The sequence below is a fragment of the Plecotus auritus genome (genome assembly GCF_963455305.1).
Source record: "Plecotus auritus genome assembly, chromosome: 1".
Lineage (NCBI taxonomy): Eukaryota > Metazoa > Chordata > Mammalia > Chiroptera > Vespertilionidae > Plecotus > Plecotus auritus.
This window is the reverse complement of record NC_137770.1, coordinates 60,456,592-60,469,042: the sequence shown is the minus strand read 5'-3', so window position 1 is coordinate 60,469,042 and position 12,451 is coordinate 60,456,592.

The following is a 12,451-nucleotide window of genomic DNA, read 5'->3' as shown; positions in this document are numbered from 1 at the left end:
AGGGGTTTGCAAAAATGCAGATTCTTTTTTTAAAAAAAATATATTTTATTGATTTTTTACAGAGAGGAAGGAAGAGGGATAGAGAGTTAGAAACATCGATGAGAGAGAAACATCGATCAGCTGCCTCTTGCACACCTCCTTCTGGGGATGTGCCCGCAACCAAGTTACTTGCCCTTGACCGGAATCGAACCTGGGACCTTTCAGTTCGCAGGCTGACGCTCTATCCACTGAGCCAAACCGGTTTTGGCTAAAAAAAAAATGCAGATTCTTGAAGCCCTGCTCCAGAGTATTGAATTAGATTTTATTAGGGAATTTGCCTTGGGAATGTGCATTTCAAATATAGTGCTCACAATATTGTGATGTATATTAATGTTTGAGAAGCACTGAATAAAGACTGAGTAAAATGTTGGTCGTTGAACTGATATTCAAGAACGTATTCTTTTTCACTGGACAAGGTATGTTTTAATGAATTCAGGTTTAGCTAAAATTATATTTGACCTTAAAAATCCCCACTACCTATTTTTGTTCTTTTCATATTTTTGGCACCACTATCATCAATGTCAGAAACACTCATAGGAAGAAGATATAAACGTCAATATGCAGAAATGTATCTAGAAAAACATCTGTGACACTCTTACCTCAGTATATTATATCAGTACACATTGGAAGGGAAATATTCACATTAATCCTACTCAGGCAACTGAAAGTCATCTCTAAGGCAACTTCTAAACTTAAAATAAAAAGAAGGGGCTGGGTAAAGATGGTCAGGTACTGAGAGACCACCATGTGGCACACACCTTATGTTTATGAATTTATTTTTGCAATAGTCATATAAGATAGACAATTTTCTTTTCATTTTTTAAAAAGAAAACTTAAACTTGGAGAGGTCAAGTCATTTGCCCAGAGAAGGTCTCTTTGTTTTTTCTTTTTTAATAAAAATAAATAGTCTTTTTACCCCTTTTTCTTTGCCTATCTAAAAAAGTTATCAGCAACAACAAAAACAGATTCTTACAAAGACTTTTGCCTCTGTAGGATTTGTGTTCAGTAGCTAATTTGATGCTAACTTTTCTGATATCATTCTGCAGTATGTTTGTAGTAATGTCTCATCTTTGACAACAAAAGACAACTGTTGGGAAATCAAAGGTTTTAACTGACACACCAAGGTTTTTATATTTAATTTTCGATGACACACAGTAGGTCTACTTCTAGTATGCATCCATACTGCAAAACTTGGAATGCTTCTATAAGAAAGGAAACTGATTGAAGAAAGCCATGTCTGATTCTGGATTGGGGACACAGAAAGAGTAAGTAGCAGCCAGAGATTGTGTATTTTTCTCTTAGCTGAGAGAGCAAGCTGGGGGTTAGCATTAGACTACAACACTTTGTTATCCTATCTAATAAAAGAGTAATACGCAAATTGACCGTACCTCCGCCACGCCCACCAGCCAATCAGGAGCAAGTATGCAAATTAACACAACCAAGATGGCTGCAGCCACGGAGTGAGCAGGAGGCCTGGGTTTCCCAGGCAATGGAGGAAGCCAAGCTTCCTGCACACCCTGGCTGGCCCAGGCCTCTGCTGAAGGCTACAAAGTTTCAATTATAGAAGATAAATAAATCCCAACAAAAATGGCTGTGGCCACAGAGCGAACAGGAGGTTTGGGTTTCCCCAGCAATGGAAGAAGCCAATCTTCCTGCACACCCTGGCTGGCCCAGGTCTCCACTGAAGGTTACAAAGTTTCAATTATAGAAGATAAATAAATCCCAGATCCCAGGGCCTCTGCTTGGGTCGCCAGGGGGCGTGGCCAGCCTGCAAACCACCACAGGCCCCTTGCTCAGGCCACCCCATGCCCCAAAGGAACCTCTATCCTATCCGGGACACCCTTCAGGGCAAACCAGCCAGCCCCCACCCGTGCACCAGGCCTCTATCCTATCTAATAAAAGAATAATATGCAAGTTGACCACTCCAACATACAAGATCCTGTCCCCATGTGGACACAAACTGGCCGCCACAAGATGGCCAGCAGAGGAGGGTAGTTGGGAGGGACAAGGTCTGCAAGAGAGGGCAGTTGTGGGTGATCAGGCCAGCAGGGGAGGGCAGTTTGGAGGGACCAGGCCTGCAAGGGAGGGTAGTTGGGGGTGATCAAGCATGCAGGGAAGATCAGGCTGGCAGAGGAGGGAAGTTGGGGGTGACCGGGCCTGCAGGGAAGGGCAGTTGGGGGTGACCAGGCCTGCAGGGGAGGGCAGTTAGGGGCAAACAGGCTGGCAGGGGAGAAGTTAGGTATCAATCAGGCTGGCAGGGGAGTGGTTAGGGGGTGATCAGGCTGGCAGGCAGAAGCGGTTAGGGGCAATCAGGAAGGCAGGCAGGCAAGCAGTTGGGAGCCAGCAGTCCTGGATTGTGAGAGGGCAGTTGGACATCCCTCAAGAGGTCCCAGATTGGAGAGGGTGCAGGCTGGGCTGAGGGACACCCCCCCCACTGTGCACAAATTTCATGCACTTGGCCTCTAGTCCTATATAATAAAACGCTAACATGCAAAATGACCTAATGGTAGAATGACTGGTTGCTATGATGCACACTGACCACCAGGGGGCAGACACTCAATGCAGGAGTGTGGTCAGTGTGCTCCCACAGTGGAAAGCCCCTCAGCCAGAAGCTGGGTTCACAGCTGGTGAGCACAGCAGCGGTGGCAGGAGCCTCTTCTGCCTCTGCGGGCCTAAGCTGGCATCAGACATCCCTCGAGAGGTCCTGGACTGCGAGAGGGCGCATGCCGGGCTGCGGGACCCTCCTCCACCCCCCAAGTACATGAATGTTGTGCACCGGGCCTCTTGTGTATCCTAGTATATAAGACACATTTGCGTTCATGGAGGCTTTTAGGAAACCAGCTAAGGCAAATGCATGTCTTCATGAACATATTTCCAAAAGTTTTAGTATTTTATGTAACAACATTTTAAAAATATATTATAAAGACACATTTAATACAACAATTGGATTTAAAAAAAACCCACAATTCTAGAGCCCTAACTGGTGTGGCTCAGTTGGTTGGAGCATCGTCCTGTGCACCAGAAGGTTGCGGGTTTGATTCCCAGTAGGGGCACATGCCTAGGTTGTGAGTTTAGTCTTGGTCTGGGCACATATTGGAGGCAGAATCAATGTCTCTCTCTCTCTCTCTCTCTCTCTCTCTCTCCCCCCCCATTACTCCCTTTCTAAAATCAATTAAATAAATAAATAAATAAATAAAACCCTGGAGTATTCTCCATTTTCTGATAATCACTGTGAGCAGAATATGGGAAGATTATACCTTCTCTCTGAATCTGTTTCCTATACTATAAAGTATGAGCAATGGACTGGATAATTTCTAAGGTCCCTTTGTCAATACTTATTTAATGACTCTTTATATATGTCTATAACAAACGTGAAAATCTTTCTTTTCTCTTAATCCTGATTTACCTCAATTTAACTCAGTAAAACTACTTGATAGGTGACTTGGCATAAGAAATGCCTTGTTAAGGAGTCAACATACAAGTTGAATCAGGAGGACTGAATTCTAACTTGACTTATTTCAACATTTTTATCCTGATTTAACATCTGTCTATTTATGAAGACCTTTTCATGGTGTTTAACACAGTAATGTGAATTACCAAAACATTTCTGGGATGCCCACTATGTGGGGTGGACAGGTTGACTATCTATCCCAGTTTGCCAGGGACAGGACCTGTTTAACTTTATGATGGGTTAATTAAAACCCATTAATTATTTATGACCCCTTTTCACTCTCAAAAAGCATTCTGGTTTCAGTGATAAATTACCTGATCACCTATTTCTTACACCACCTTTGTAAAGTATGTCTTGGTCTCCTAATCCCACAGATCACAAAATGTAGCTGGCATTGAAAAGTTACGCAGCTTGCTTAAGCTAGCAAGTAGTGAAGCCAAGATGAAAATTAGTTCTGTCTGATGCTAAGACCAATCTTCTTCACCATTGCCTTTCAAGGATTCCTTTCCCTACCAAATACTAGAAAAAAAAAAGGTTACTTAAAAGGTAACACTAAAAGGGTATTTCATCCTTTGTTTTTATTATTTTTTAGGTACAAATAACCTTTACCCTTGGGACATTTCCCCCGCTATGTTAAACTCAAATCTACCTTGTTGCAAATTCAAGTGATTCCATGGCTCTGACCCAGCAGAGCTAGAGACCAGCTGGTCTGGAGGATTTCATCTTTGTTCAAGGTGTTTTTGCCTCTTAAGTCTCAGTAAATGGAAGATTTTGGTTGCAAAGAACAAAGGGTAGAGGTTGCATAGGATAATATGCCCCTTCGGTTTACATATCTGCCCCAGGACTACATGGGAGCTTAGGCAATGTTGAGGCTTGTAGTGGTGGGCTATGGTGATATTCTGAAGATAAATGATGCAGTAAGCTATTCCTTGAGCAGTCACTGTTCTGAGAAGAAAAAAGGAATCTTTTCTAAAAGTTAAGTATTCTAAAGATCTGAACACATGGCCTGGGGAAGCATGGTCATTGCCCTAAAGTTGTGCATATTTGAATGAAAGTGGGAGCTTTACAAGGTGGTGAAGAAGTAAATGGGGTAATGGTGGTTAATATAATTACAGTGTTATTTTTAGGACAATATTATTATTTCAATTATATGGTAAAGGAAATAGGTTCATACAACTCATGACCTGTGTGCCCAATGCTAGAAGTAAATAAGCTAGATCTTGAATCCATGACTTCTAACTCTAAATCATCCTGCCATTCATTCTCTCTTTCCTTATCAATCCACCTGCCCAGTTATCGATTAATCTATCTCATCGTTATTATCAAACATTTATTGACTACTGACTTTGTAACTAGGCCAGTGGTTCCAACTATAGATGCCTATTTGAAACATGGTGGATCTTTTAAAAATGTTGATTCTTGCCTGGCTGCCAACCTAGGTTTTCTGATATCATTGGTGGGCTGTGTTCTGGGCATGAGGAGTGTTAAAAGCTTCCCAGGTGATTCTACAGTATAACCAAATTAGGAGTCCACTGTGCTAGGAACTTAGTTAGAAGCTAGGAATAAAAAAGATAATGTAGGCAAATTTATACACTTAAAAAATTGCTGTGAAATAAGAATTCAAACCCCATCCTTCTTACCCCATGTATTCAGAGAGACCATTACTAGTACAGCACAGGGACCAAATATTCAAAACATTCAGGGCATATATAATAAAAATTGTAACATTTTACAATCTCTTAGAATGTCTGAGTTTTTTCTTTGAGAGAGGTTTGGTGAAGAACATAGAAAATGAAAATAAGTTTGCTGGAGTGCCTTGCATTTATGTGAAGTGTAAAATGTGAAATACATGTCATTTCTACATTCAAAATATTAAGTAAAATAGTAGAGTGAATAGAGCAGAATTAGCACCTCCCAAAAGCTGCTCTCAGAGGGGTAATTTAGGCTTCTTTTTATATCATGCTTCAGACTTTGAGGTGCTGAGAGAATTTTGAAATGCCCTTTGAGAATTCTTTTCCTCAGATTCATATAGCTAAATGATCAGAGATCACATTTTATTTCGACATGGAAAACCTCCATTAATTTGATGCAAAGCAGGCAGTCTTGAATCCCCAGGGAAATGAGAAATTGATGGCTTTCCTTCTAAGGCAGGGAGCTAGGCTGTGCCTGTAAGTGGCCACTGTGTGGTGCTCCAGGGGCTTCCCCTTAGGATGGCCCCAAAGTCAAGGCACATTACCACCCATCTCCAGCTTCTGTCCAACTCAACCCCAGGGAATCTTCAGACCCAGGGATGTTTCTGAAACAGCAATATTTTGACATCTTCCAAGAGTATGACAAGACAAGCAAAATAAACATTCTCCTTTTCGGACTTGGCTGAAGCTTAATCACGTTTGCTCTAAAAATGGATGCATTACAAATTGGGGCAGTTGTTCTGTGGCAGGGACTGGAGGCAGTGACTCAGAGGCCGGACAGATATTTAGATATAATCTACATGTCCCATAGCATTTGTGATTATACTTGTCAACACATTAGGTATTAATTTTGCTTGTGAAATCATAGGATTGAAAGGGATATGAAAAGACCTTAGAACATTCTGGTTTCCTGCTAATTGCCTCTTTGTCATTCAGGAATGATAGGTTTTCTTATCACAAATCTCTCCTTGCTCTTACATCCCTGGAAGCAATATCAGCAGATGCCAATTGGGTGTGAACCGGCTGTGACTGTGGAGGGACACCCCGCAGCCAGGAAAGGGTGCGCAGCTCGGAGCTTCCCGTGGAAGGAGCATCCGGGCAGCATAGCTCTCCTTGTCCTCCGTCTGGGCTCCTTGCTTTCTCATTCGCCATTTCCTACTCGTTGTTTAAAGAGCCTGGATTTCTTGTAGTGATGGGTTGTAAGAGGAATGACTACTACATGCCTGTCAGTTTTACGTATGCCATGTCATTTAGCTCCAACCTGTCAGGAGCTGTTATCATCATCACCTCCTCAGCCGCTGTCTGGCCAGGTGTTCCTGCTGCATCCTCACAGTTTACTCCATGTCTAAATCTCTACTGGCAGTGTCTCCGTAGGCTGTGGGCTTCTTGAGGGTAGAGACAGTGCTTCCCATTGAACTGTTATTGTTTGGCATTGAAAATTTGCATAATAGATAGTTAGTATAATTAAAATTTATTTTAAATTTCAGTGACTGATATCTACAAAGAAAGTGTTAATTGAATGAGTAAGGAAAACTAAAGTAAGAGCTTTGGAAGTAGTTTGCACAAGGTAACACACATTTATAAGTTGATCAACCTGGATTCAGACTCCAAAGCTCCAGGTTCAGGTCTCAGGGCTTTTCCAGGACCATACAGTCTCTTTGGATGAAGAGGAAATCCAAATGTAGATGTTACTGTACATTTTCACAACATGCTATTGCGTGAGCTTTCCATCTGTAGGCTTCAAAGGAAGTTATATGTTAGATTCATCAGTTACAAAAATATAAATGTAGATGGCTTCCAAGGCACGCTTAGGAAGTAATAGTAAGATTTCTCTTAGATGGTTTGCTTTATGTTTAAGGAAACTCAAGGGAGAAACTTTTTTTTTAAAAAAAAATATATTTTATTGATATTTTACAGAGAGGAAGGGAGAGGGATAGAGAGCTAGAAACATCGATGAGAGAGAAACATCGATCAGCTGCCTCCTGCACACCTCCCACTGGGGATGTGCCCGCAACCAAGATACATGCCCTTGACCGGAATAAAACCCGGGACCTTTCAGTCTGCAGGCTGACGCTCCATCCACTGAGCCAAACCGGTTTCGGCGGGAGAAACTTTATATAAATGATAAAATGCTATGGGTAAGACTATATTTCATACATTTATAATAAATAAATAATATGTTTCTAGTCTTACATGGAATGTCATTGTACTGCTATTTTAGGACTTTAAGGTTTTTATTATAATTTATGGTGATACCGAAGTCAAGATGAAAGGTCAATGCTAAAGGTCAAAGTGATTAAGAAATCATTATACTTTCACAGTTCAGTTATAATGTTAAGGTGAGCTGATTAGAACATCTGAAATTTAACTTTTTGGTTCTACTTCTGATATTTTGGCCAATATAAGAGAATTGGAGCATATATGTTTAATCACAGAAACACCAAAATATCAGTACCATTAAGCATAAGGCAATTTCCGGCATATATATATATATATATATATATATATATATATATATATATATAGCGTGAATTATCTAGACAATATCTTCAGTTATCTACAGTATTTCTCCTGCGTAGATATAGATGCTGGCTGCTCTGTGAAGATTTCTACTTCTTTTAGTACAATGAAATCAAAGTTTATGATTTTTTCAGAGTCATATATGTCCAATCTAATTAGGAAAAAAGTCATAATGAGAAAAAAGCAACTTAGAAATAATCTTTAATATTGAACATGCTGAATCAAGGGATACAAAATTGTAAGAGACAGGGTCAGTAAGAAATCTAATTTTTCAGTGGCTGTATTCTTGTTATTTCTATTAAGAATGAAAGGAGCTAGGAAATGAGAAAAATTGAAACTGCTCTGGCCAACATGATGTGGGTAACTAGAGAAATCTGCATTTGGTGGAAACACAATCAAAGTGACAGGGCTGTTGAAATTTCACCTCCCAAACATTTAAATACAGTTAGAGAATATTCTCTGCAGAAATTTGGTGTAGTCATAATGTAATGAGGTATAAGTGGATGGTGGCAGCAGCTCAAGAAATACATGGAAGGCAGAGTGCACACACACAGAGAGAAGCAGTTGGAACTAAAAATCCCAGTGCTTTACACACACACCATCCACTGTGTGGTCTGGCATTCCCACAACCACCTACCTACCCCAACATGATACATCCTCATGCTAGTTATTTTAAAAAGATTTCACCCAGCCCTAGCTGGTTTGGCTCAGTGGATAGAACGTCAGCCTGCGGACTGAAGGGTCCTCAGTTGGATTCTGGTCAAGGGCATATGCCTGGGTGGCAGGCTCGATCCCCAGTAGAGGGCGTGCAGGAGGCAGCTGATCAATGATTCTCTCATCATTGATGTTTCTATCGCTCTCTCCCTCTCCCTTCCTCTATGAAATCAATTAAAAATATTTAAAAAATAAAATAAATAAAAAGATTTGTCCCTTTTAAGAATATTAAGGGTTGAGGTGTTCACATAGCAAATATGTATTTACTGTCTATCACATGTAGGCATTCTGCTGTACAGAATGTTCATTGCTTAAAAACACACATACACCATCCTGGTCCAGACACCTGAACTACTATGTGTCTTAGCTAATGTTTGTATATAAAACAAAATGTGGGGAAAAAGAAATTTAGGGTATTGGCAAGGTATGATGCACCTTAGAAGATAAACTGCCTAAGTTAAAAAAAAAAAAAAACTGCATAAATTGGCTAGGGAAAAAGGAAGAAAAAATTTGTGGATTGGGATAAAATTAGGGGTTCAAAGAAATGGATAGCTCATTGAGTTTGCAAATTGGTTATACTGGGAGCAGATGAACCAAGGAAACTGCGAGCAGACAATGATTGTGTAGCTCAATCATGTCAAACTTGCAGCCTTGGTGTAACTGGAAGAATTGTGGATAATGACTATGTCATGGTGTGGCCTAGGGAATGCATGGTGGACAGAGCATGGAGGAAAATACCATCAGGGTTAAGGAGGTCATGGAACTGTGGGGCAGCATTTTGGCTGGGTTCTCATGGGGGGCTGGTAAAGTTATGGTGCAGAGTGTGTGCATGTGCATACGTGGGTGTGTAAGACATGGGCACTCTGCATCTCCAGGTTTATAAGTAATTTAGAAACTCAGAGTATTACCCATAAGGCTCAAAACACTCTGATATTGCCTTCACAAAAATATTTTACCACTAAAACAAATATCAAAGAGCATATATAATTACTACATGAATATTAATTATACCACTCCTTACTCTGAAATTCTAGCATATGCAAAGTGGGAATTTAAAGAAATGACAATGTTCTCAAAGTTGTGTTTTTAAAGGTGATGGTGTGTTTCTTTATAGATAATTTTTTTGTTTAATAGACTTTAAGTTTAATCTTAAAAATCCTCACAACATTGTAAATGTACTAAACAAAGTTAATGGTAAGTTTTGTTATATATATAACCCTCCCCATTCCATCATTTTCTTTGATATCCCAGAGATTCTAACTAGCTTGGTATAAACACCACTTTCTTTCTGTGGTTATTGTTCAACATTCAATTATAGCATATTACATGAATAAGTGACAGAGGAATTTGGCCTTATTTTAAATTTGGTTCAAGTCAATACACATGTAGGGAACTTCCCAGGAGATGCCAGGAACAGTGCTAAGCCTTGTGTAGAAGGCTACTGGAGGCAAAGACCAACAAGTAGTTAACATATAAATGGGAGAAGTCTGTCAGAAGGCTGATGGACTTTGATATTCAGCAAGGGCTGAGAATCAGCATTGTATTACCCTGCTGCTGGCTGAAGGGCTGAAGGCAATCCCCTAACCTGATAATCCTTTATTGTTTACCAAACCTTACCATTGATGTCTGTTTGCTTTGCTAAAGGGCAAAGTATATTCCAGTAAATAAAAAGCTATGGGTCCAGAGATTCAGGGAGCCATTCCACTAGAGAAAGGCCTCTGCCTGGTTCCCTCAATGTCTTCCAAATTTATATTTCTTACCTAGTATATCCATTTGTGTGTGGCCCCTTCTCCAGTTTCTGAATCCTTGCTGCAATGAAGATTCTGAATCCTTGCTGCAAAAGGTTGTGGCAGAACCTGCCAGAGTACCTGCCCCTTAGAAGCTCGCAGACTATTGGGAAAGAAAGAGGCATCAATATACAGATCTCTTAGGAAACAAACTAGGGTTAAAGATTCCTACATGGGCTTAAACAGTGTGTTTTGGTGAGTGGGTAAGGGGAAGACTGAGCATGACTTGTTCCTTATTTTCAGAGCATTTTTAAAGAGGTAGTGAAACAGTTCTATGCTTACCGTATAAATTAGTAGGAGCATGAAAATCTATAGAGCCAATGCTTACAGAGCACTGATGAGCTATAGAGAATTTTAGACAGGGTTTGTCATTCAGGCCCATTTCTTTTCTCTAGCTATACCAATGCTTAAAGGATTGGGGTTAGGCTTCTAGAATCTGAACCACCTCAAACTTGGACAACTCTAGAGACCCATCATAATGTCCTCTTTTCTCTCCAAAAGTTCAATCTAAACTTCAAATAAGCTCAGCCTCAGGGTTCCACAATGACTGATTCATTAGGAGGATTCCAATTCTTCTTGTTTCCTTCACTGCCAAGATTGGGGTGATCTGAATGCCTGTGCTCACCCTTGTTGCCTTTTCGCCTGGTCTTGAATCCTTTGTGCTCTGAGATCATACTCCAAAGAAGCTAAAATGCATCTAATGCAGATGCTTCAACTTATTGATGAGGAAAAGGAGTTCTTAACTTGCCTGAAGTTATCCAGTCTTTTGATGAGTTGTGATACAACTTTAGTTCTCTGATACCCATCAGAGGGTCCTCCTGCCACCCCTGCCTCCTGTCTCCTCTCCTACCCTTGTTAGTGTTCATGTGAGAGCGGGGGTGGGGTGGGGATCTTTGTTTAACCCTCACTGTTGATTTCTCACCCACACCAGTAGCTTCCCCAGAGTTTTGTAAGGCTTTCTTTGGGTTTCAGAAATCAAACAAAGGCTTTCTAACCCAGTTTGATAAATTATTGTATGCAGTGTTACTTAAGAGAGATTTCCTGGCAATATTTTGTGTATTAAGTCTCACAACAGAAAACAGATTCACTTGAGAATTAAAATAGAAACTCAATATGGTCTCAGTAGTACATGTTAATCAGAATAAATCTTACAGCCCAATACATTTCCATTTACATTTTTCTATAGACTTACAAAATCTGAGCTGGGTATCACTGTAATAAAATGAAACAGAAGAAGCAAATCCTTATAGAATAGTCACAGAGATATAAATTACAGCTTAAGGAATATAGTCAATGATATCATAATAACTATGTATGAGTCAGGTAAGTACAGGAAATATTAGGGGAACTACTCTGTAAAGTACATGATTGTCTAGTCACTATGCTGTACATCTGAAACTAATACAGAAAAATATTTAATGTAAACCATAATTGAAAAATAAAAAAACCCAAATCTTTACAGATCACTTTTAGAAGAGAAAATATTATGACATTTTAGTAAATGTAATGAAGTGGCCAGAAGGTGACATTTAGAACTTCTTAGATAAGCATTATTTTTCCCATTTTAAAAATAGTTTATGGGGACCCTTTTCCCCCTCCCCACGTGGGAGTCCGTTCCATAGTACTCTTCCCACTCCCTACGTGGGAGTCTATACTTGTTCTTTAATAAATTTCCACCTTTGCTAAACCAAAAAAAAATAGTTTATAATTATTGAGAACATGGAAATCACCTTTTTAGCCTAACCACAATCACTAAGACGATGTACTATCGCTAAGTAGTTGTGCCATTTTCGCCCATTTTATGCAGTTGCTTAAGGGCCATTTGCATCTGAGTAGAATCAGGTCTTGGTTGAGATCCCCATGCTGCCATGTCATCAAACAAATAATAAGCTAAGTCTTTTTATCTTTATCTGTATGATGGGCTATCAACTACGTTAGAGGGTTTGTGAACACTGTATAGAATTCTACAGTAGACTTCTGAGTATGGAGCCCACCACACTGTATCTCTTTCCTCTAATTGCTGGCCTGGGTTTTGTAGGATCACAGTAGCAATTTTTTGAAAAATTGTTTCATACTCTGTCTTGTTCAAAGTTTGATTAAACTTCTTAGACCATTAATGCACCATTTAAAGAAAATCTTTGTAATAAGAGGCCCAAAAGCTATACACTGGAATGTACACAGAAACTGACAAAAATACTTCTTATTCAAGATTACTATGAACATATATTGGTACAATGTGGTCTGGAAAT